The 27,081-nt window shown below is 42.6% G+C and overlaps 1 long non-coding RNA gene across 4 annotated transcripts; it reads right to left on the reverse strand.

Moving 5' to 3' along the window:
* Nucleotides 1-5,976: 5,976 nt before the first annotated feature.
* Nucleotides 5,977-26,812, reverse strand: LOC309377822. Of its 4 annotated transcripts, none has more exons than XR_014171690.1 (6): nucleotides 26,602-26,812; nucleotides 21,924-21,965; nucleotides 16,852-17,236; nucleotides 15,030-15,134; nucleotides 11,413-11,489; nucleotides 5,977-8,194 (listed from the first exon to the last, which is right to left on the reverse strand). It is a non-coding gene; the product is annotated as an uncharacterized lncRNA (long non-coding RNA). The 4 variants fall into 4 exon arrangements; XR_014171691.1 differs by having other exon boundaries at nucleotides 15,030-15,129; nucleotides 21,924-21,962; nucleotides 26,511-26,812; XR_014171692.1 differs by having other exon boundaries at nucleotides 21,924-21,962; nucleotides 26,511-26,812.
* Between the last annotated feature and the right edge of the window lie 269 nt (nucleotides 26,813-27,081).

Below are 27,081 nucleotides of genomic sequence, written 5' to 3' on the forward strand. Positions count from 1 at the left end.
TTTGGCCAGAACAAAGGTGGCAAGCTTACAATCCCTTCTCCCCCCCAGTTATTCATAGGGAAGCCCATGGATTCACTGGGGCCTACCATGCATAATTGCATGCTAGATTTGCATCCTTGAGTTTTAGGTTGGTCCATGGTCATAAGTCCAGGCTGCTGCCAATGATGATTGTGTGTGTGTGCGTGCACGTGCCCTAGCTATATTAATTGAAGCCCCAGTCTACTGCATTACAAGTGCAATATACATTTTTCACAAACTGGATAGGCCACACTATGGAGATGGTGTAAGTGGCAAGTGAGGGTACATGAGTTCTGCTGTGCTTGAATGCTGTAAGCCCACATTAGGTGAGCTTCACTGGTAAAGAAGTTCACTAAACTGCAATTCCTACACACATAATCCCCAACCCACCGGCGGGATCTTTGCCCGAGTAGCAGGATTGACCCCAGAAAAAAACTAGTTTGGGACAACTAGTAGTGGTACCTACCCTGTGCATACCCTCCAAGTGTCCTGATTTTCCAGGGAGTCCCAGAATCACAAAAGCCACCCCAGCTTCTGATTTGATCCCAGAAAGTCCCTATTTCCTCTATCAATGCTGCCACTGCTGAACTCTGCGAAGAGGATGAGCTGATGCTTGTCCTGAGCTGTTGCTGCTCCATGGCATCTCTATGGCCACTGATGACGGCCTCCTCCTTTGGACTATTCGTAGTGGCTGCTGGAGAGCAGGGAAGGCAGCCACTGCCAAGGCCCAGCTCTGTGTGACACACTGGCTCTGTGGGGCAGGGCCACCCCAGGCAAGAAGAAAGGGGGAGCAGGGGGGAGCGCAAGGAGTCTTGATTTTTTTCAAAAAGCAAAAGAAGAAAAGAAAAGCTTTGTGCATCCACATCTAACCTTGCCCCTTTCTAAAAAAAAAGTTTTATGGGCTTGTGTTTTTCTTTTGTAAAGCTACCGTTATAAAATAAAACTGGAATCAAGGGGTTTTCTCAGGATGGTGGAGGGCATGTGGGCTGCATCCCATTAGTGTAGAGGTGGGGGCACTTGCCCTTTATCTGATAGAAAATGTTCTGTGGGAGGGTGGGGGACCAAAATGGGAAGTCAAGGAGGGTCAGTTGGGAGGGGAGTAAGAAATGTCCCTTCAGTCAAACCTTGGTTCCCAAACAGTTTAGTTGCCAAACAAATTGGCTCCCCAACTCCGCAAACCCAGAAGTAAGTGTTCCAGTTTGTGAACGTTTTTCGGAAGCCGAATGTCTGATGCAGCTTCCGCTTGAGTGCAGGAAGCCCCTGCAACCAATGGCAAGCTGCGCCCTGGCTTTTGAATGGTTTCGGGAGTCGAACGGACTCTCGGAACGGATTAAGTTCGAGAACCAAGGGACCACTGTATTTTCATCTGGGGAATGCTCTGGGGAAGGTCAGATGGGCACCAGTCTTGAACAGGTTCCACCAGGTGTGTGTGTGTGTTTACACAAGCATGTTCTTGAATATTTATCTGGTTTCTGGGGTTGATCCTATGATCCCCCCCCCCCCGTTTTGATTTGATTTGATTAATTAATTGGATTTTACTGTAAGGGGTATTGCTTGGTCTTATTTTGTGAATGACTCTGATACTTCTTAAGAGAAGTGAAAAATGATATATAAGTTTTATAATAATTAAACAAACACTAGCCTTCTCAAAGAAAGTGCATACTATATTCTGGTCTGCAAGTAAGCAGGCATGGACTTCTATGTTCTGTTTGTTTTTAAGCTGGTAGATGAAGGGAACCCCCGCTGCTACTCTTTTTTATCGTCAATTTTCTGGTGGCAAGAGTACTTTCACTTTCAATAACCCAGTTATTGCCATTGTGAACCTGACTGTGGGATAATTGGTTGTATTGTGAGTTATGTTCCCTGAGCCAAAGGTGAGAGTCAAGGTCTCTCTCAGCTGCGACCACAACAAAGAGGGCTATTGTGGTTAGTCAAACCCTACTACAAAGGCCCAAGTACCTTAGTTTTGAGTGGAAAGCCTGCTTTATTATTTGATTTATAACTCTCTCCTCTTTCCTATCTAGCCTTCATCACTCTTCTTATTAATAAAGTTGGTATCCTTTGCATTGACACACTGGCCGGGAGAATGGACAGTCACTAGCAGCTTACAGACAGGAATCTTACCTGGAACTGCCGATAACAGAACCAAGGGACTTTTCCTTGCAAGGCATTACATACTTTACCACTGAGCTGCAGTCCTTCATGCTCTCTTTCTATAAAGGTGGCATGAAGCACCCCTAAAAATACACAAAAAACCAGCCTCACAGAATAAAGAAAAATATTACACTCTCTCTCAAGCCAAACCCAGGAGCTGACTGTATGTGCTCAGAAGATTGGAAACTCCCTACCGCCACCACACCCTAACTTAATTCATCCTAAGGTGCCATCACCAAGAAGGATATGACTCGTGTAATCTTCCCATGAGTCACTGCTATTGATGGGACCACAGGCAACAGCTGGATGCTCACAGGGTCACCATCCCTGATGTAACCTAATTCACAAACCTCAGCTGCAACTGGAAAAACAGAGAATCTTGAATCTTGATCATATCACAGGTTACATTTCTTATATGAATAAATGAGCAGCAAACACAAGTCCAAGGTAACATGTGAGGTAGTTTCATAAAGTATAACCAAAATCCAAACATTTGAACCCTGAACTGCAAAAGGCAGCTTGCCAATGTCTTCAAAAGAAAGAAATCTGCTGCCTCTGTTAAACAGACACACACACATACTCACACAGCAGAATAGATTGCATTTATCAGCACAGCATAGGAGGTGCTTTCAGTGCAACCTTGCTGAAAGGGATGGAGAAAAGGTTTAAGAAAATCAAATGCATTAGGTTACCATTACCATGACAAAGTACCTAGAGATCTAAGGTGCATTTAGACTGGACATTTTTGTGATGAGACAATAAAGAAGTATACAGTTTCTAACTTCACTTTGCAAAATTATCTTTGGTCTTGCTTGTCTAACCAGAAGCTAGCTATGAACATATATGCACCTCTCTCCCCCTCGCTGTTCTACGGCAGTGATGGTAGTGGGGAAATTATATAGAAACTAGAAGTGGAATGCTATGGAGCGAGTCCCACTAAATTCAACAAGACTTGCTACCTCGTAAGTGTCTAACAACGCAGCCTGCATCAAACTCTTCTTTAAATGCTTGAACACCTTGGATATTAGCATTTATAATCTGCATTCACACCAACAACTTTGCTGTCTTTATTTTCATGTGGTTTGACACATGAATCGTGCACCCCTCTCTCTCTCTCTCTCTCTCTCTCTCTCTCTCTCTCTCTCTCTGCATTTCACACTGAAATAACTATCTGTACATTGTGCGCATTGCGCAGTTTCTCACCTGTGTCAATATCATACACACCTGCATGCAAATGCAGATGAGAGCCATAAATGTGTTTTTATTGTCATGAGCAGGAAGGACCATCCTGTGAGTTAAGTCTCCATATGAGAGGAAGGAATGAAGAGTCTCAGCTGCCTGCCTTCAACAAGATGGTGGCGCCGATGTTACTTGTTAATATGAATCTTTAAAAACTTTAAAAATCCAGGTCCCTGATCCATCAGCTTCCGTGTACAGCCAAGGGTTCTGTTGTGGATCTGCAAAACACTGTAGGTCTCTCTCACTGAAGTGACAGGGAAAGCTCCCTTATGTGGCTCATTTCAGTTGTTCAGTGTGCATCACTGCATTTGAACTCAGTAAACCTTACACAAGTGTTGTAAGGTTGGCCAGTGTCCAAAATACATTTCAGAAGTGGTTTGGGGATGAAAGAATGCTAGGTTAGCCCTAGGCCAGGGATGAAGAAGCTGTAGCCCTCCAGATGTTGCTGGACTTCATCTCCCAGAATCCCATTGTCTGTTCCAGCTAGGTATGATGGGAGTTGTGGTGGAACAACCTCTTTGATGGTCAAAGCTTCCCCATCCCTGCCCTTAGGGTGCCTGGTTAGTTTGTGGTTAAAGTAAGATTCCCCCAGATCATGCACTTCATCACAAAGTCAACAGTCACAATGTGGCACTCAGAGGCACACATGCACCTGCCGAGGTCTTTGCAAAGGAAGGCAAGCTATACCTCCTGAAAGTCCTTCTCTGATTAATGGTACCGAAGTCCTGCCCTGTCTTTCACCCAGCCACCCGGGTGTGGGCATTATGAGTGTAGCCTTGATGTTAGAGAATCTCAACTTGGTTCCTCACCCCACCTCAAATCCTATGCATTGCTTAAGGATTGCAATCCATTACTCTCTTCACTTATTTCATGACCTTGTTGTATTGTTATGTGGGGATTCTTTTCTGTTGCCTGTATTTTTTAAAAGAAAACTTTATTAAGGAGTAAAATGGAGTAAAGGAGTAAAAACATAAGAATGTAAAATGATCCTGCTGGATTAGGCCAACGGCCCATCTAGTCCAGCATCCTGTTCTCACATTGGCCAACCAGATGCCTGTGAGAAGCCTGCAAACTGGACATGAACGCAGTAGCACTCTGCCCAGCTGCAATGCCCAACAACTGGACTGAGACTTAAGTCATTCTTCGAGTAAAGGTAAAGGTAAAGGGACCCCTGACCAATAGGTCCAGTCGTGACCGACTCTGGGGTTGTGGCGCTCATCTCGCTTTATTGGCTGAGGGAGCCAGCGTTCAGCTTCCAGGTCATGTGGCGAGCATGACTAAGCTGCTTCTGGTGAACCAGAGCAGCACACAGAAATGCCATTTACCTTCCTGCCAGAGTGGTACCTATTTATCTACTTGCACTTGACGTGCTTTCAAACTGCTAGGCTGGCAGGAGCAGGGACCGAGCAACAGGAGCTCACCCCGTCACGGGGATTCAAACCACCGATCTTCTGATCGGCAAGTCCTAGGCTCTGTGGTTTAACCCACAGCGCCACCCGTGTCCCTATTCTTAGAGTAGACCCACTGAAATCAGTGGGGCTTAAATTTTGTGATGAATAACTAGGGACAGGGAAGAAATTTGATTCAGTTCACATTTAAAGGCAAACCTTCTTAAGTCACACTTTCCAGAACAATATACAGCCTGAAATGCAGGCACCCTTTCAAATTTTCCCTTCTCTGAAATTTGCAGTGCAGTTCTCCAGCCAAGAAAGATGTACAAAAACAGACAGATCATGGTAAAGTGTCTGTGGAGATGCATGTTTTAGTGGAGCTAACGAAGACGAAAAATTGCATTACTGAAATGCGGATGAATTCGCAAGATGACTTATTAAAAAATCACAAAACTGATGTGGAGAACTGAAGAATGGAAAAATGAGAAGCAGAGAGATGTTGAAATTGACAGATTCACCCATCCCTAGGAGTAACACCTGTCTCATTCATTTCAGTGGCTCCATTCAAAGCAGGACCAAGTCTGGCTAGAACCCCTGTGAGCCGCCTTGCTGCTTCCCTTGTAGGCTAGAGGCATCTCTAGCGCAACTGTGAATGCGACTGTTGTCACTTAAGCTGCAAGCGCAAATGCCTCCATTTCCCCAGAGATCAATTTGAAACATGCATCTAAGCACGCATAATCTAATCGCATCAAGAACAGGTGGGTGGCTGCCGTGTCCAATACGCTGTCTGAGGTCCAGGATGGAGGTGTTTTGTGGCCCAGATCTTAAAGGTGCTCCTTTCCCCTCCTCTCTGCTTGTTCTATTCCGACCACCACCCCGCCCAGCCCTCTCGTTTTCTGCTTATTTCTGATTAAAACAAAGGCATGAATGCCAAGGACAGGGTTTCCCAGTTCACATTTCACTCTCCTAACATTCAGCAAGGGCTGTGCTTTGGGCTGAAATCACATGATCCTTCCTGCAGCCAGCTAGGAAATCCTACGCTCAAGTAAAACAAACAGAACAGAGCAAACCCTGGGGGCATTTGGACTGAGCCCTTGGTGACTAATAAAATGAACAGCAAAGAATCTTGTGGCACCTTAAAGACTTTATTATGGCAGATGCCTGAAGTGTTATCTTCAGTTGGCAGCTAAAGCAAGTGGGTGTAGAGAGACAAGCTTGTAGGCAGTGGGGTCAAGTGGTAATGAAATGCAGAAAGTACCGCCTACATGGCGACAAGTCATTCAAGCGGCCTTTCACAGCAGCAGCAATAAAACAAAATGAGTTTTTGTCTGGTTTGTAGAATTAAATAGAGATACTGGCCTAAAGAACAGGACTGCTTGCTCGTTTGTAGCTTCAGCCATTTCCCTCTCACCTGCTTCTATCTCACATGTTTTCATGATGGAAGGAAGGAAAAATTAAATCTGAATTAGCCCTCAAAGTAACAAGGCATTTCGGACTGTTAGAAGGCATAGTAAAAAGCAAACACACCAACCGAGTGAAGTCTCCTAAATAAAATTACATGACTATGAGACACATAAAGCTGCCTTATAGCAGGCCAGGCGATTGGTCTATCTATCTCTGTGCTTAATTGACAGCAGTTTTCCAGACCAGGAGCAGATCACCGGGGGAGGAAGGGCATTAGCAATAGTCTCCCAGCAGCAAAGTTTCTGCCACTTATCAGGAAAGGGAGGGACAAGACCGCAGGGTGGGTGGGGCTGTGCAGGTGCATTCATGGATTGGCTCTGCCAGGATGTCTGCAAAAGCTCAACCTCTTCCACTCCCACTAAGCAGCCAAAGTTTCGCTGCTGGGAGACAGTTGCTGCAGCAATCCCACCCAAGAAAATGATCACAAACCCCACTGGTTGATCCCCTCTTGCTCCAAGACATAAGAAAACCAGCTTTCCTGACCCTATCTGGAAATTCAGTTGACTTTGTACCTGCAGCATAGGTGCTCTATCACTCAGTTGTGGCCCTTCTCGACTGCCTAATCTAACGCTTGATGTGATAAGTGATCAGGTGGAGGGAAAACTGATAGACTCCGCAGTGCTTGCAATCAGCATTGTATCACAAGCCTTCAGCCGCTGAGATAAGAGACACAGGATTGGCTGTTGTCAGCAAGCACAGCTGTGCTTTCCCATGTATTTCACTTGGAGGCCATCCACATGTTCAGAAGAGGAATGTGGTGAAGCTACTGTTTGGAATGCAGAGGGGCTATTCACCCCCCCATGGGCAAAACTACTCCTCTCCCTTTTTCTCCTGCAACGCATTGCAAATTAAAGAAGATCTAGTTCAAAATTTTGCACTGAGAAACTTGGGTGAATTGGCCATAATATGGAAAATGTGTTTCAGTGTAAGTGTAAAGTGGTCCACACAGCTTTCCTCAGAGTAGACCCACTGCAGTGAATGAACATGACCAAGTTAAGTCCATTAATTTCAGCCCAGGACATCCATACACACTGCCCGGGCTTGTGCCCCGGGGAGGTCACTTCAGGGATGCTAACACAGCAATTTGGCTTCACCCTGGAGGTGCACTCCATTGTCTCTCAAGACAGACTGATGCCAACAACAACAAACTATGAGTAAAGCTTAACTAAAAATGCATGGATTTTTAGTCATAAGTGGGTTTTTTAAAATGTACTAATAAATTAGATCAAAAATGTTCATCAAAATACTTTTAATTGATTATTCTGTCTGATTAGTCAACCAGAACTCCCAACCCTGTCTGAAAAATGATCCAAACCGATCTTACAATACTTTCACAACAGCGTCGTTGAACTCATTCTGTATTTTACTCCCTATAAACTCTTAAGATGCAACCACACGCCTATTTGCACAGACGTAATCACTGTGTTTAAGGGGGCTTACTTCCAGGAAAACTATGCTTAGGATTTCAGCCTTAATTATGAATTCTAGAGTTAGGAGGCTAATTTTCTTGTACCTTTATGATTAACACAGCTTCCCTTTACTAGAGTAATAAATGTCACCCCACGTTCTCATAAAACTAAGCAGGTCAAAATGCATAGCATAACTAGTAAACACACATTCTTTGTGTTTAATCGTGAGGTGGATTCAGCTTGAGAACGCATGAAGTTAAAATGAATACTACAAACAACTCTTTAAACATCTTCTTGGTAGTTCCACTTCACAAATCTTATGGTAGATTTGAAGGAGGAGATGCTTTTCATTTGTAGAGTCAGGCTTTCCAGTCTCCTTTTCCTTAATGTATGTTGGGTTGTGTTTCCAAAAGCATTCAGCCATGTGATCTTCAATGCTGGTTCATTTATATCAGATGAAGTGTGACTGGAAATAAAGCTCTGTCTTCTTTTTTTAAAAAAAGGACAGTCGTCTCTGATCTATATTCCAAAAGGAAAATAGACAGGCGCATTATATTTTAGTCTCTACATTTCATCACGGCCCTTCTTTCTTCTTCTTTTTCTTAAGTGAAGGCTAACATAAGGACAATTGCTAAAGAAGCAATCATAATATCCCTATACTAGTGAAATCCAGACTTACGGCTACTCAGGCCAGATATACATGACAGTTCCATTGTTCTCTATTAGCAGGATATTGTCCTAGCATAAAAACGCATGCAAACTTTGAAAGCTCTGAATATTTAAGGCAGGACACTAGTGGCTCATCCCAGTGGGAACTACCGAAAAGGGGAACCTGATTAAATTTAATGTCATTGTCACTTTTTTTCCATTGCTAAGAATTATATACGTAGCCATAGCTACCGCACTGTTCAGACACCATGACCACAATATTCTCCCTCAGAGGTTGGCGTCAAGGGCCGAATTGTTCAGTCAAAGAATGTAAATACACTATGGGATGTGATTCTTATCAATTAAAAAGATTTGTCAGTATCTGATATATGTTTGTTTTGGGTGTGCATGTGTGTGCGTGCAGAAATCACTGTGCTTAAACCAGAAAAGCAATTTGTTTTCTTTAGCTGAACAGCTCATTGGAAGTGCCTTTTGCAAAATGTCCAAGTTGCTCTGTGTAATTAGAAATAATAATAAATCCTTCAAGTCATGCACTTCAACACAACACGGGAACTTTGCTCTTATTTTGGCTGTTAGTCCTGCCTACTGTGAAGCAACACAAAACACACACAATTTTTTTTATTTTTTTTTTCCATAAAATATGGAGCAGTAAATAGCTTCTCCATTCCTTCAGTACATGAAAATGTACATAAGCCTATCCTAAACAGAAAAGCAAATGTCCATTCTAAAACATTACTTGGCAAGGAAACATCTACAAAAGAAATTCAATTTCACATATTAGAAATCTTACAAACAGGATATATTGTTGACACATTGCTTTACTCCATGAAAATTTGCTACAGAACAGAGGGATATCCTGGTCCTACGAAGTACACAACAATGGTCATAAAATATCAGCTACATCAGACTTGCTCTGTACTGGAATAGAACAACTATTCTTTAGCTGCATGGATTAATTAGACTAATTTCCATCCGAAACAAGTTGAGCAAGCATGCCTCATTTACCACTCACTGAGATGCATGAATAAAGAAATGTCTCTATCTTCCGAAGATGGCACCATTGTAAAAAGGAAAACAAATAACCGGGTTGAGACTAAAAGATCTTTGCTTTTGTCTCCAATAGCTATGATGGGTAACATTTAATGCTGACTCACACTTTCCATGGAGAGTAAACTCTATTGCAGCAACTCTAGGTTTGTTCACACATACAGAAATACAGGGAATCTCTACATATGTACAAGTGTTTGTGTGAAAGAGTGTACAGGGTGTTGATTTGTACAGCTCAGCTATTATGCACACAGACTGTACACTCATTGAATGATACATGTGAATAACTATATAAGTGAACAGCTCAACTGTTTGCATACACAGGGACACAGATTGTACACTTGTTGAATGTAATGTGTGAACATTCCTCATGTTGTCACCCATTACATATCCCTCAGCAAAACCCCTTACAATCAAAAGAGAGACTCTGCGTTTGCAAACACGGAGTGGACAAGTTTCAAGGATATGCAGCCAATTTCAGTCGTACCTTGGTTCTCGAACACCTTGGTACACGTACATTTTGGCTCCCAAATGCCAAAAATCCAGAAGTAAGTGTTCTGGTTTTCGAACGTTCTTTGGAAGCCGAACATCCGACACAGCTTCTGCAGCTTCCGATTGAGTGCAGGAAGCTCTTGCAGCCAATCGGAAACTGTGTCTTGGTTTTCGAACGGTTCCGGGAGTCATACCGACTCCAGGAACAGATTAAGTTTGACAACCAAGGTACGACTGTATAGTTCCTCAACAATGTCCATCTGCAGCCTATTCCAGAGAGGTGCAATTCCAAGATTGGTATAACAATCAATCCCTCTTCCTAGGCAAGACTTTACTATTTTGGGTAACATTCCTTTCCCTTACTTGCTATGGACAACAGAAATGAGAGAGAGGGCTTTTTATTGTTTGTTAGACAAAATAACAATTGGAAATAGAGCAGGCCACCCTAATACAGTGGTACCTCTAGTTATGAACTTAATTTGTTCCAGAGGTCTGTTCTTAACCTGAAACTGTTCTTAACTAGAGGCGTGTTTTTGCTAATGGGGCCTCCGGCACACAATTTCCTTTCCCATCCTGGGGCAAAGTTCTCAACTCGAGGTAACTCTTCCAGGTTAGCGGAGTTTGTAACCTGAAGCATTTGTAACCTGAGGCATTTGTAACTCGAGGTACCACTGTAGTCTAACTCTACCCTCTTAAACCTTGCTTTCACAGCCAAGACATGGAGACTAATGACCTGCATGAAGAACAACTCATGCTTGAATTAAAACATTCAAAATCCCCCTTGCTCCTAATCACCATGATTGGAGTGAACTCAGAAAATAATTAAAAGCTAGGCCTGTCTGTCTGAAAGAAAGATCCCCCTCCCCCTCCCTCTCAAGGTCAGAGTGTTTCCCAACTCAGCATGCTTTCACTTCTCAGAAAATAAAAGGGGGGTGGGAGAGAATAAAGCCATCCCTGCCCCACTTTGAGGTGCCTTGTTAATGGTGGGATCTGACTCAGGAAAGTGAGCTCATGTCCCAAATCACCCGAGGTGGAAGGGTAGGTAAGAGATAAACAAACAAACAAAATTTCCCTCATTATATGGAGTATGCATAAAAGCTATGCACCCTCTTAGTTGTCTGTTTTTTGCCTAGCATTTAGGCCTTATTTGAATTTTATTATTGTATTCTTCATACAAATTGACACTGATTTCTAATCTCTGCCCTGTGATTATACCACTTAGGGGTTTCTTTTTATATATTAAGCAGTAAATGAATACGTTCTATTAAAAAAGAAGAAGAATGTTTGTTGCCAATGCTGCTGCCAACCTCATTCCCACTTGATGAGTGTGGTGGCACTCTATAATCAGAGGCTGCCATGCCCAGGGAGATCTTTGAACAGTGAGTTGGCAAGCGTTTCAAGGAAGGGGTTAAGAAGCACCCAGCATGGGCTTTTTCAAGAATAAATCATGCCCAACCAAAAGATGATGGAACAGGTGCTAAGCAGAGAGAGAGAGAGAGAGAGAGAAATGTGCCAGGGCTTATACTTGCCTAGAAGCCAAATCTACTGACATAAAAACCTTCCCCTTGAATTCTAGGCTTGTAAAGACTGCTTCTGGTTCCTCGGCCTGGAGGAAAAGATAATCAGAATGGTGTTTTGTATTGTTTTGTTTTAACTTTTTCTGTTATTACTTCATATCTTCCAAAGCTACACAGTGGCATTCAAAGCAGATCGAGGTCTTAAGTCCTGGCTCAAAGCAAGCTTTAGGAAGGACAGGGCTGTAAGCTCTCTTCTGGCATTCACTGGCAGACCTGTGGCAGGGTCTTGTGGGAATGCACAAGGCTAGCTTTGTCCCCTTGAGGACACCGGGCACACTAGCAACCTCCCAAGATCAGCCAGAAGTCAGCCAGTCTGTGTTCAATGAGGATTTAATTTCAGGTAAATCTATGTGCATAGATACTGCCTGAGGTAAATATAGGGTCCTACACTTAGGGGAGGCTATGCTCTTCTTTCATGGTCAGAGGCAGTATGTTGGAAACCACAGGGGGGAAAAGGCTCTTGTGCTCAGGTCCTGCTTGTGGGTTTCCCACATGCCTCTAGTTGGCCAGTGGATGAGATGGGCTATTGGCCTGTTCCAGAAGGCTCTTATATATTTATGGGGTTCCTAATCTGCCATTAGGTTGGTCCCTGCTCCTGCCAACCTAGCAGTTCGAAAGCACGTCAAAGTGCAAGTAGATAAATAGGTACCACTCCAGTGGGAAGGTAAATGGCATTTCTGTGTGCTGCTCTGGTTCACCAGAAGCGGCTTAGTTATGCTGCCACATGACCAGGAAGCTGTACGCCGGCTCCCTCGGCCAATAAAGCAAGATGAGCGCCACAACCCCAGAGTCGGTCACGACTGGACCTAATGCTCAGGGGTCCCTTTACCTTTACTAATCTGGCATTTGTGACCAATATGGCACCCTTGTTGCCAGCCAAGGCCATGTGACCCTCCTATTTATTTTCTTTTTAAAAACAACAACCAAGGATTTTGTTGGATTCCTTTTTTGGGGGGTGGGGAGGAGTAGCCTGCTTTCGATCTGTGGTTTTATTTGGGCGGTGGGGTTGTAGGTATTTTCTAGGTGTTGTTGTTGGAGGGGGAGGTTCTGAGCGTTGCCAGTTTTTCTCCTGTGAAACAGGTATTTCGTGCTGCTCACAATAGTTCTGGCTCATAGGGATTGGTGACTCCTAACCTGCAGACACATACACGACAGAAGGCAAGGAGGAAAGAACATTTGGAAAGCTGGTGGCTAACAGAATAGCCCCTTTTAAACAGCGTTTTTATTGTTTTTAATCTTATAAACTGTCTTTGTGTTATTACCAGTGCCAAAAGTGGCACACAACAGTTTAAAAACCAAAATGACCTAATTCTAAACAAAACAGTCTGACAGTAAAGTAAATGTGCAATCGAAACAAAACCTTCAATGACAAACCTGTGAATTCCTCTGCTTCTCTTAAATGGGATTCAAATACGCCATTAAGCTGATTACCCACCCTTTTAAATTCTCCCTCTCTCTGCCCTTGTCTATCAGTGCAATCCTATACATATCTACTCAGAGGTCAGTCCCATAGAGTTGGACGGTGCTTACTCTTGGGTAAGGGGGTATAGGATTGTAGTATCTCTTCCCTTGTCTCAGTTTACATCCTTCTCGCTCACTCCATTCGGCACAAACTCATCTATAGTTACTTTCCTGAATTTCCTTCTCCCACTCCTGCCTCTGCACCTTCTTTTCAGTATGCAGCACCTCACTTTACCCATCCCTCTGCTGCCACAGGAACATGGAAAAGTGCCTTCTACAAAGTCAAGTCATTGGTCCACTTAGCTGGGCGTTGTCCACACTGACAGGCAGGGATTCAGACCCAGGACATTCCAGAGATGGAACCTGGAATCATCTACAGCCCTGACACTGAGCTACAGTCTTATCACCTGAATCTCCCTTGCTGCTTCCCTATCACATCCCTTATTTATCTATCCTAACACAGAATATTCATCCTCTAGTAGTAAGCTGTTTTGTTAAAACCAGCTGTGAGTAAAAGACAAAGTATCGCCCACATGTTGACCACTGCTAAGGCATTGCTTTTCCATCACCAGCGATCCAGTTAAGAATATTTGATTCTGGGTTTAATGGACTTGTGGGAGGGTGACTTTAGAGTCTAGGCAGTCTTACTTGAGTGTACGTCCTATTTAACCAAGTGGGTCTTGCTGAATCAATATCCATAAGATCAGGCTGTAAAAATGGCTCAAGTTTTAGCGATTTATGAATTTGGACTCAATCCTATGCACCACAGAGAAGGGGAGTTTGTGTGTGCATTTATTTAATCCCACATATGTACTGTGGGATTGTGTGCTGTATGTGTGTCTGTTGGGCTTTGGGCAGGATTCCAACATTCCAGGAAGATGGATCACATGATCCTTGCGGTCCCTTCCAATGCTACAATTCTATGCATGTATGTGTGTTGCACGTATGTGTGTTGTGTGTGTCTGCACACAAGAGTGGGTGGCATGCTCACTTTAGCCACACCCACTTTTGCATGGGGCCCTTGGAGGATTGGCCAAGAGGCAATGTGGTCCTCGACCCCAATCCAGCAACTGTTACTGATGAAAGAAAGCTAAGCTTAGGACAGAAGAGTCTCCTGGCAAATGTACTGTCTATTCTCAGTCTGAAACTCTTGTGGCCTCATTTAGAGGGAAACAGCAATCCTTTGCATACAGTATTTGCCAATGTTAAACAAGTGCAAGTCAAAGAAAGCCCTTACGGACCTTCTCTGAACCTAGTGATCAATCAGAAAAGCCTTTTTTACATCGTATGTGTAATATGGATTTTCTGAAGTTATCTGTGCCTGCCTAATTCATAAAAATTAATTTCTTTCTGCCATTATGGTGGCAGAATGCAGTTATAAACAAGGCTGTGAATGTGCCATGATTCTGCAAGAAAAGCACAGAATAGGAAAGTGGATACAGAATCTCTGTCTTCTGGGCATGTCTGCTTTCTTCTCTCTCTTTTCCTTCCTTTCCATGGGAACTGTGACAAAATGTTGCAATACGCAGTGTGCCTGCTCAGTGTTCCAGCCAGCCAGCCATGCTCCCATCAGCATGCTCCATTCCATCTCTCCCCCTCAACAGATAGTCAGCATTCCATAGTCGTCTTTAGGGTATTTTTCCTTATGATTTTTTGGGGGTGGTTTTTTGCCTTTTGCAAAACTTGGGGTTCCCCTAAGCATGCAGATACCTCTCTCTTTGGCACTCATGACCTGAATTCACCACTGGAAGGAATAATGCCTGAAAGTGTGAACAATGCCACTAAAATAATAGCAGTCAGCATGGATGATACTTTTAGTGGTTGTGGACAGGGCTTCAGAGTCCTTGCTGCTCCTGTGTCTTAGCTATTTGAAAATGCTAAATATTTTTACACATCTTCTCAATTTGCATATCTTAGGAACTATCCAGTTTCACAGAAACAGGATTCTTGGGAGCAGAATATATATTTTTTTAATGTGGGGGGGGGATGCATGCAAGTACATGTATTACATCTGAGACACTCAACAGAAGCAAAACACAAGAACTCAGTTTCTTTTCGTCTTTGCAAAACTTGAAACAATGCGAGAGAAACTGATTGGTTCGACTTACATGTGGCAGAAGCAGTGTATCTTGCAATCAATGATCAAACCATCTTCTCAATCAACCATCCAATAAATATACGAAACATCCAAATTAAGTCCTAAAATCCCTGTGCTTAAAAGAAAAAACCCTGAGTATCAATCCATAAATTAAGAATCTAATATAGTCAAAGGTATATTTTAATTGCAACACATATTCTGTTTTGTTTTGAATAAAAATCAAAAGTTTATCATTTTTATAAGCGCTTCATTTCCAGGTGTAGAATTCTACCAGGTTAAAAGATATGAAAGAAAGCATGGAGTAGCGACACAGCCCTGTCTACAAAGGCCAGCTCCAAAACCCTAGTAACCTCAGTGGAAAAGGTTGGTTTCTTTCTGCCAAATAGCTGTGTGGTGCTCCCTGAAGCCCATAGCACTGCTGTTCTGTGCAAAGGAAGCCTGGCATCTAGTGGACATTTAGCTGCTGTGTCACAAACCCAACACACTTGAACAAGGTACTTAGAAAGTTGCCTGAAGCAAAAGGAGACCTGTGGCCAGGCTGGTGTTGTTGTTGTTGTTGTTTGGGGGGGAATCACTGTAGAAGGACCTCAACATAAGGACTAATAGCCTATTTGATTTAAATGTATTTCTTCCTAGAGAGCAATTGATAGAATACAATTCCTCTCTCTTTCTTTCTTTCTTTCTTTCTTTCTTTCTTTCTTTCTTTCTTTCTTTCTTTCTTTTTTTTCCTTCTTTCATAAAATTTCTGCACAGCTTGACTGTAACCCCCCCCAAAAAAACCTCAAAGTGGTTTACAAAAAGAGTAAAACAATAAAATTATCAGTAAACAGTTAAAAACAACTATTTAAAACATGCCAAATTAACTTTAGCAATAAACCAAAACCACACTAAAACACACATCAACATTCTATACAGGGTATAGGCACAAGTAAAAGGTTTAAGCTGCATTTCCATGCACACTTTCCAGGAATAAAGTCCCGCTGAAACTCAGTGGGACTCACTCCTGTCTGGGTATGTATAGAATTGTGCTGTTAGGGCTCGCTCTCACTTCCACATGCCTAGAAAGCATGGGTATGAGTGGTTTTCCTTTTGCCCCGTTCCTCTTCCACGAAAAACCCGCTCTCAAACACCAATCTGCAGAAAACCCGAATTGCTGTTTGCTCTGATTGAGCGCTACAGAGCAATTTTCCCCTGTGGAAAATCAGCAGGAGAAGAAGTAGTGTGGATAAACTTTGCAAGACTTAAAATACTTGTTTTGTAAAATCAAAGCTGAAAATTCAAGGGAGAGGGTCTAGTACATGGATGGGGAGTTGGCGGCCTTTCGGATTTTGTTTATCTCCAGCTCCCAACAGCATGACCAATGACATAGTAGTTGTAGTCCAAAAACATTGGGAAGGCCACAAGTTCCTGGCTTAAAAGGAACCCTGCTGCAATGTTATTAACCTTCAGGATGAATTTGGAAAATCCCCCTTTACCCTGGCATTTGTTGGCTGAAAAATACTCTTCCTAGCAACCCCAAGATCATTGGACGGATGAAGTTTGTAATTGTAACCGCTTTTCAAATGTTTGAAATTGTAATTGTTTTTAGGGTGTTTTAACTGTTCTGGAAACTGTTAACTGTTAACTGTTCTTTGCTTTTAAATTGCATATTTCTTTGCCATCCTGGGCTCCTTCAGAGGAAGAGCAGGATGTAAATTCAACAAACAAGGAAACAACATAACACGGTTAATAAGCTTGTTCAAAAAACCTGCATTAAGGCCGAATTAGTAGTCAAGGTTCAACAGAAAACACTCAGTTGTCCATTTTTATGCTTGTGGTTTAAAGTGCTTCACCTCATTGATACATATGATGGGGCCACGGGCAAGACTTTTCTTCCATGGTTATCCTCCTGTTCATTTCTACATACATTTCATTTCCAGCACATCACATCCTCCAGCATGACCAAACAACAGGTGTTAAAGGATTGCACACCTCTCACTAACTCTTTGTTTTTTGTCCTATCGCTAATATGTGTCCAACCAACCGTTCTGCACTTATCAAAGTGATTACAAGACCACACACGGAATAAGATATTTCTGTTGTGGTCATATATGTGCACTCTGAGAATTAAGAGACATGATCGGCATGGTCACATGATGCACCTGCTCCTAATGGATACCACTTCCAAGTGCAGGTGTGAAGGCTTCTACACATAGGTGGGTGGGTGGGTAGACTTTCCTGCAAATGCAGGTTAGGATATCTATCTGCCATTTTCATAAAGCAGTCACATAAAATACCAGTGGGGTACAGAAAACAAACAATAAGTATAAAATACACTCCAGAATTAATAGTTAAAATAACGTCATAGCACCAGAAGGCGATCAGAGGAGAAAATTAAAATATTTCAGTTAGAAAAGGGTTAGGTATTTTTTTAAAGAGTCTTAAACTTGCATCTGAACAATTTGACTGGTTTGTGTGTACACACAGAGAGATGTTTGGGTTTTTTCAAATTAAAGGTGGCATTGCTAAATGGGAATAATAATGTATGATTCTAGGATATGAATTTGAATCACAAACTTTTCTCCCCCTAGTGGACATTAAAGAGTACGTTTTTTTAAAATGTGGCTTTTCCTAAACATACACTCTACAGATGTGCATTTTGTAGCTAAACACACACAGACATGCCAACCCTGTAACTAAGGGTGGGGAACCTATAGCCCTCCAGATGTTGTTGGTCCCCAACTTCTAACTGGCCCAACCAGCATTGCCAATGGTTGGGGATGATGGGAACTGTAGCCAGGGCATGTCCAAAAACTTGCTGCCTGGGGCAAAGGACAAGATATTTCCCTCCCCACATTCCACATACAGAAACTGACTGGACTGAAAACTAAAAGTTACAACACCAATAAAATGATGGTCTCCTCCACTGCACCCAAACCAGCAGGCTAATTTACAGTGGGAAGAACATGTAATGGAGTGTGCACAGCTCTGTTGTTCAACAGATGAGATGGTAAGGGGGTTTAGGAGGAACATCCAAGGCGCTGCTGCTACCCCCTCCCCACAAAAGAAATCTGCTGCCTTAGGCAGTTGCCTCATATTACCTCATGGTAGGGCTGGCCGTGGCTGCAGAAGATTCCCCATGCCTTGTTTTCAAAATCCAAGTTGAGGTGATACTGATTAAAAAGAAGGGCTATGCAAACAAGGGGCAAGCTTTAGACTCAATGAATGAAGTTATTAATATCTCCTCGACAGTTTTAAATGCACCACTCTCTCCCACCACCATTCCTGCAATAGAAGTGAACAGCTGTCAGTTACTCTAAGTGAGGGAAATAAATAGTTGTACTTGGGGATCCTGTTACAGTGATGCAAAGCATGGGGACAGAAGGCACGATATTACAGAAAGTCCCCACAATAAAAATAAGCCTTCAATCAATACACATATTGATGGGCACCTTCCATACTACCTGTTGACTAAGCATTCATCTGGATTTTTGCAGGGGTACCAGACAATGTTGGCTCCGAATAATGGTGCCTTAGTCAGAGCAAACCCATTGAAATTAATGGACCTGTTAGTTGTGACTTATTAATGCCAATGGGTTTGCTCCAAGTGTGACTAATACTGGGTACAGCTTATTCTGATTTGTTTGTGGGGTGGATAGATGACGTTGCATCACAGCAACTGTTACCAACACTTTCCAGTGCATTTCCCTGCTACATTTTTTACTCCCTCCCCTCCCAAAATCCAATGTTTCTGGGAAAGTGAATTTGTTCCCAAGACCTCCCAGTCAATTGTAATTGTAGAACCTGGATTTGCAAGTGCGTGATTGAATCCCCACCTGAAAATAGTGACAGCCTAGAAGTGCCCCTGTTTAGCAATACTATTGATAATATGCACACCCTTGACTGCTGTGGATTGTAAAAGATCACAGCATTTATTGTATTTATATCCCACCTTCAGAATATCACAGAACTCAAGGAAACTTGCATAGAGCTCTGAGGTGGTCTTCCCTCTAGACACTGACCAGATCAAGATTTGCTTGATTGCAGCAAGCATGTTGCACCATGTACCTACCCAAGTATCTTTGCATAGCTGCTTTTTAGAACCTTAAGCAGAAGATCCTAGTGGATCATGAACATAAGAAGTGCCTGCTGGATCAGACCAATGGCCCATCTAGTCCAGCATCCTGTTCTCACAGTAGCCAACCAAATGCCAATGGGACACCCACAAGCAGGATTCGAGCACAAGAGCACTCTCAGCTCCTGTGGTTTTCAGCAACTGGTGTTCAGATACATTACTTGCTCCAACTGTAGAGGCAGAGCATAGCCATCATGTCTAATAGCCATAGATAGCCTTCTGCTGCATGAATTTGTCTAACTCTCGTGGCCCATGCTTCTCAGTATAATTAACTGATTAGCTGAAACTCCAGCAGATGTTTTGCCTACTAAAAGTGTGCTGTTAAGGAAGAGACCTGGAGATATTATTGTAAGTATTATTATAAGTCCTCTGGCACTTACCTCCCTGACTTAAGGTGCATTATAAGAAGATAAGCATTTCATCAATCACTTTGGACTAGTTCGGGCTAGTAAACATTCACTTAATAGAACATTAAGAAATAAAAGGGATGTTATTACCACTAGGTGTGGTTCTCTGGGTGGATGAAAAGAGTGTGGCACTGATCTTTGTTGGTAATGCAAACCATGAATGCAACTACTCTGACATTATGGGAAACAGCAAACTCTTACTAATTTTACTGGACTGAGTCCAATATTTAAATATTTATTATTTTTGCTAGAAATCAGTTTAATGCAGTTTCCTTATGTCAATTTCCTGTTCTTGGAAGGTTGAGCATGATAATGCCTAAACTTGTATCAGGGAACTGGTCCTGGCAAGGGCCGGTACATTTCTGTCCGCACAGCATCCCTGGGGAGACTATGAAGAGGACTGCACAGTTGGCTTGGATCTTCACATGGCCATTTGAAACCCACAGATTTCAACTCTCTCGGAAGCACCCTGCAGAGATCAGATATGACAGCCTTTGCCAATCTAGGGCTCTCCAGGTGTTTTGGGCTACAACTCCTATCAGCTCCAGCCATCATGCAGGACACCAAGTTGGTAAAAAAAATAAATCAACGAAAAGTTTCTGCAGTTATGAAAGGAAGTGAAATACGTTGGCTGATGTTTCCAGCAATTTTCAAAGGATAAAAACATAAAAGGAGCCCTAGTGGCTTAGACCAAAAGTCTGCCTAGTCCAGCTGTGGCAAGGAATTGATAATAAAACTGTGATTATACAAATCTATGGTGCGGCTGCATTTTGGGTACTGTGTACAGTTCTCCAGTTGCCTCACCTCAACTCCCCTATGAGGGAAGGTTACAAAATTTGGGCCTTTTTTTAGTTTAGAGAAAAGGTAGCAGGTGACATGACAGAGGTTTATAAAATTATGCTTTGCATGGAGCAAATAGATGGAGAAATATTTTTTTCTCCCTCTCTTGTAACACTAAATGTTGTGGACATCAATGAAGCTGAATATTGGATCCTTCAGGACAGATAAAAGAAAGTACTTCTTCATGCAGTGCATAGTAAAACTATGGAATTCTCCGAAAAATAGTGACGGCCACCGACTTGGATGGCTTTAAAAGATCAGGCAAATTCAGTGGCTATGTTCTACCTCCACTGTCAGTGGTGGTATGCGTCTGAATACCAGTTGTTGGGAATCACAGGTAGGCAGAGTGCTGTTGTGCTCATGTCCTGTTTGCAGGCTTCCCACAGGCTTCTTCTGGTTGGTCACTGTGAGAACAGGATGCTGGACTATATAGACCAGGGCAGTCCCACTTTTCATACCAAGTAAACCACAAGAGTACTTTGAGACAAAACCCATAGGCCACACACTGCCTTGTTGTGGAGGCGGCAGGGCACAAGGCCAAAATTTGACGCCTTGCCAGCCAAAGCTGGCTAAGTGAGGCACTGGGCAGAAGGAGTGCCAACTAGATTTGGGGAAGACAGAAGGAAGGCTCAAGGACCCTGGCAGAGCTCTCACACCTCTTTTCTAAAGCCCAGCACCTCGCTTACCTGATTTTGGGAAGGTAGCATGACGGCTGAATGTGGGGGGGAATCACATTTCGCCAAAGGGCATCAACAAAGGCTTCAAGGGCCACATGCAGTCCTTGGGCCACATGTTGGACCACCCTGACATAGGCCACTGGCCTGATTCAGCAGGCTCTCCTTATGAGCACTGGGAAGTGTGGCATAATATGTGATGCATTGCTGCATTACCTCCGTGCATAGAAAACCAGGATGAATGATCAATAAGCAGGTAATCTGGAAGTGACCACAATGTCTCTCTCACACACAGAGCGCTGGGCAGGGGGCGTTTCTTCAAAGAGTACTTTACAAGAATGGTTTATCAGCAAGCTATACTGGCATATGTTGGGAAAGGCTGGTGGTGGAATTAAATGGTTTCCCATCACCCCACAGAAGACTGTAGGGAAGGCCCAATTATCATTTGTATGGCCTGTCTGCTGATTTTAATCCTAGAAGCATGAAGAGAGTTAGCTGTCAGCTTGGAAATTTTCAAGAGCAAAGTAAAAAGAGCACTCATGAAACAAAAGAGAGGAGAGAGTATGGGACAGTTTCAACCTGAGGCCCTCTTCTTTCTGTACTCACCAATCGCTCACTTCAAAACACTTATGATTAAGGTATGGTGTGGTTGCCACAGCAACCTCATGTACGACACATGGAGTTGCTCACCACTTTGCCAACTACAGATGTGTGAGCTAGTTTAAACATCTTTGTGTGTGTGTTTTAATTGGCAATCAAGTACAAGCCCATCTGCCGTTGACAGCCTGTCTTGTTGCTCACAATTTATAACACTAGATGTACCTCCCACCAATTCTATACAAGATTTGGAAGCAGGCCCTGACACGTACCTTTCAGATTCCACAGAAGACCCTGTGTTGCAGTTCAGTCTCCTGCAATAACTGGATTCAGAGCAAATTTTTAAAATTCAAGCAAAGAAGTTACTTTTTTTTTTAAGGTGCCAACTGGCTATTTGCAGAGAGGAAAACGAGTACAGTAACTAAACCATAATTGAAAGAGTATAATCACTGCCATCATCAGAGATTATTTTTCCCTCCATATCAGGGATTCCTAATCTGTGATCCATGGACCTGTAGGGGCTCCATGGATAGGCTTCAGGGGTTTTGTGAACGTGGAACAAAAAAGAAAATATTTTTTTCCAGCTCAATAAATTAATTGTATGCAACAACAACCAAAAAAATGTGTATGTGCTTACATGAGGAGAACCAAAGTGTGGTGCATATTGTTGCACACCATCCTAATCTTTGAGTGGTGCAAGATTCCAAGGGCCCGGGCACTTGCCCAGGGTCTATGTTTCCCTTTGGACAATGAGGCACAGCAGAGACTCTGGTGTATTTATGGTATATGATTTATTTACACACATATACAACCTGAGTCTAGGTGGAGAGAGTTTAGAGCATTCACATTCCAAGAAGGTTTCTTGCTCTCCCATAGTGGCAGTAGGTTTGGATCTTGGGACAGAGAAATCAGCCGTTCTGTCTCTTTGTTACAGCCTGTCACAGCTAGTCCACATGATGCTTTCTTCCTTGTAACCACTAACCGGCTGAAAAAGTATTTCTCCCCAGCCTACATCACCCCAAAAACCTAAAATCCTAAACCCTTTTTGTTTCTGCCCATTAACACACAGTTGGAGGACAGGCTCCACCCCACTTGCTGTCTGGCACTGAATGTCCTGATGGCTCATTTTGATTACTTTTCTGTGGTGGCTGGCACTATCGTTACTAGATTTTTGATGCCAGACCAAGTCCATCTGGCTTGGATTTACAATAGTATTTAAAACTTCTGCTGTAAATGCTTTTATTTTATTTTAAATCTTTTCTTCATTCTTCTTAACTGAAGTTGTTTGCATGAGTCTGTAAACTGTAAGCCACCCTGAGAGCTTTTTTTTAAGCAGAAAGTTATTGGCCATTGCAATCATTAACCAGAAACTAAGAGCAGCACTTGAATCTGGAACAGGTGGATACACTTCCTACCCCTGCCACAGACTTATCTCGATAGTTGCTACTACCTGACCTAAGACCCTTGTATGAAAAACAGGAGTAATGGTGAGCTGTTGCTGTAAGGGAGCATCTGATAAAGATTTACATATTAAAAAACCATGGCTGCAGTTGTGCACAATTCAGCATGTAACTCCTGTTAATTTCAACAATGCTCGTTTTATATAGGATGAGTTCATTTGGACCCTAAAGAAGTGAAAAGTAAGTTACCTCACTGGTTTGGGTGATTTGTTAATGGGACTGAAAAATAGATTTCCAAGAGAATATTTCCAAATAGTTCTGCTGATCTACATGCATTTCCTCCTCAAACAGTTTGTTAAAATGTTCCTTCTTTATATTTTTAGGACATCATCTCCAAAAGACAAGTCTTCAGTTCTAACCTGTTGTATTTCAATTTTATACTAGCACCATCAAAAAAATCCAGAAATCGTTGGTTTCCCACAAAACAAACTTTTGACTGGTGCACCTGATCCTTCAGTTGGTCCTCTGTTCACTTTCTTTGCCAGGAAGTCATCTCAGATAGTAATATTTATAATCATAATAACAGTGAGCAATTACAACAGTATAAAAGAATTAATCTCTCTACTGCTGGGTTTTTCAAACTTCCACTAAGTGTTGTTTTATTATCTAACAAGTTTTGCCTTGTTCACATTCTATTTATATGTTTTCTTAATATTTAATCTGCACGTTCATTGTGCCTTTACCCTTCTCCACACCAATGCTCTTCCCAGCATCCTGCCATCCTTCATTGGAGGTTTTTAAGCAGAGGTTGGATGACCATCTGTCATGGATGCTTTAGCTGAGATTCCTGAATTGCGAGGAGTTGGACTAGATGACCCTGGGGTCCCTTCCAACTCTAAGATTCTATTATTCTATGGTCATACTTCAGAGTTTCCTGCTATACTGGGCAAGACAAAAGGTATATACATGAAGCTGCTAGGCCCAATACATTTCGGCAACTGAGGCTAACCTCAAAATGGTATCCCCTCCCACACTAGGGAAAAGGGAATAAGTGAAAATCTACATCAGGAACAAGTGGGGAATAAGGATTTACATCGGGAATGAGTGGGGAATAAATATCAACAGCAGGGAGTACATTCCTTGGAGGCCAGTTCTATGGATCCTGCCACCTGAGGCAGTTGACTCACCTTACCTCATGGGTGGGCTGGTCCTGCTGTTGGAAGTTGGGTGTGATTACTATTCTTATAGGAATTCTAAGGTCATATATATATATATATATATATATATATATATATATATATGCAGGTTTTGGTGTCCTCGGGTGTCTTCCCGTGTAAAAGTTGGGGTGTCTAGCCTAGACACCCCAACCTTTACACGGGAAGACACCCGAGGACACCAAAACCTGCATTCCTGTACCCGTGAAAATCTACGAAAACATATATATATATATATATATATATATATATATATATATATATATATATATAAATGTTCATAAACGTACAACGCAAACACATACGTAAGTATATAAACCACGTGTCTGAAATAGTACAGGAGAACAATCCTGAAGCCATTTTGACTCTCCCAAATTGACCTCAAATATTTCTCTGCAAGGAGGAAGAAAATGTGAAATGTTTTCCAATTGTCTTTGGACAGTAGGGGCTTACACCTCCCTGTAAATACAGTATGGCAAGTATGCTGAGCACACTATCAATATGCCTAAGAGATTCAGGAACTAAGGTAAGTATTTACCATCTCAAAAGAATGGGCAGGCTACCCAGAAAAGGCAATCAGATAAGGGATTTTCAGGTATCCTGGCAGACAGGAGAGAAGCAACACACTCAAATTTCTGCTGGGGACCACCTCTTTCTGTGATGTATGTATGATATTTTGGGGGATGGTCTTGAGCTACAGGGGAGGCAATTTCAAATGTCTTTATAAGAGCTTGGACACGATTGTTCTGGTTGTTCCTCTCCTCCCTTCCTGCATGGGGTGAGTGGGGGACCCTGTTGCAACAGTTTAATAAAGATCATGCTTACTAGCTGCTTTGCTTCTCAGTATTCTCTGTTTGGCCTGTTATTTTCTCCTACTGATAGAAAACCTACATAAGGATTCTATACGGGCTCTTGGATACCCCATAAGGGATAAAGGATAAGTTTTTTCTTATAACACTATGCTGATGACACTGGATTCTGTTTCTCCATAACATCTGACTCCGGAAAGGCTATGCAGGCCTTTGACAGGTGCCTGGATGAGGTGGTGGGATGGATGAGGGAAAATAAATTGATCTTGGAGCCTGGCAAGATATACTATGGTTTAGTTGTTCCAATGTCTGATAAATTGGCCAATTTATTGCCCTTGGTGGGGTTGTACTCCCGCTTAACGGTCAGGTACACAGTTTTGAGGATGCTTCTGGATCCTGCTCTGCTACTGAAGGCCCAAGTAGCCTCAGGGGCTAGAAATGCCTTTTACCTGCTGCAGCTGGTGCAACCAACTACAGCTGGAGAGCTTGACCACAGTAATTCAGTCACTAGTGACTTCAAGGTTGGATTACTGCAGTGCACTCTATGTGGAGCCTCCCTGGCACTTCATCTGGAAGCTGCAGTTAATGCAGAATGCTGTGGCACAGTTGTTGACAGGAGTAAGACCCTGTCAGCATATAATACCTCTGCTCACAGATCTGCACTGGTTGTCTATTTGCTACCAGGCAATGTTTAATGTGTTACAATTAGTATATTAAACCCTTAACAGCTGGGATCAGTTTACCGCTTTGAGACTCCTTTGGGTAGTGATAAAGCGGGATATCAAATCCAAACTCTTCTTCTCTTCTCTTCTTCTACTTGCGGGATTGCCTATGCCCACTTCTACCTGTGGAACTGGCTGTGTTACAGCTGCCATATAATACACAATCTGCAAATGTATTTTAGCATGGCAGCACCTACACTTCTGAACTCCCTGCCTATAAGCATTAGGCAGGCACCTTCACTATATTTATTTATTCATTGCATTTATATACTGCCTTTTTCTCCAAAGAGTTAAAGCAATATATATGGTCGCCCCCCCCCCTTCATTTAATCCCACAACAGCCCTATGAGTTAGGTTTGGCTGAGAGGCAGTGACTGGCCCATTGAGCTTCATGGCAGAGAGGAGATTTGAACCCTGGTCTCCCACATCCTAGTCCAGCACTAACCACTACACCACACTAGCTCTGTTTTCAGCACCTGCGTAAAACATTTTTTAGGCAAGCCTACCCAGACATATAGAAGTTGAAGGTGTTTTGTTTCTTTTTTAGCTAGTGTTAATTTTGATAATCCCTTTGATGTTTTTAATACTTGCTTTAAATTATTTTTATCAGGAATTTTAATGTTTTATATGGCAAACTGTTCATTTTTTTATAATCCGATTCAAATTTGTTAAATAATTACACACACATACATATGCACACTATATACATATTACATACATACATAATCTTCTCTCTCAAGAAAGCACCCACAATCTCACATCTCCATGCCATCACATCTATCTATATATAAATAATCAAGCTCACTTTCCCTTCATTTCTGCTGTCTCCATCTTGAAGATTTAAAGGCAGATTTATGTGGATTTAAGGGCTCCTTTAAACTCTTGCCTAGGACTTGGCAACCCAGAAGAAACCTTCAAGTCGAGGATCTCGGGCAGCCAACTGCCGTCACGCGGCTTCTCCGTGAGGGGCTGCGGAGGCCTCTGAGCGGGCGGAATTCGCCAGCTAAATTTATTGAGTGTTCCAAGTGGGCGCGCGCGTGCGTGAGTGTGTACATATATGTGCACGCGCGTCTGAGGCCGCATATATATATGCGTGTATGTATTGTAGGTGTATATGTGTGTGTATTTGTATTTGTTTCTCTCTCTGTATAATGTATATATCCCATCACATGTAGGACACGAAGAGCCATGGTGGATAAATATCTAAATAAATAAACAAAAAAGCCGGATAGAGAAAGAGAGGAATGCTGGGAAAAACGAAGGGAACTCAGTGAGGTCATCACTA

This window comes from Podarcis melisellensis (genome assembly GCF_964234715.1).
Source record: "Podarcis melisellensis genome assembly, chromosome: 9".
Taxonomy (NCBI): Eukaryota; Metazoa; Chordata; class Lepidosauria; order Squamata; family Lacertidae; genus Podarcis; species Podarcis melisellensis.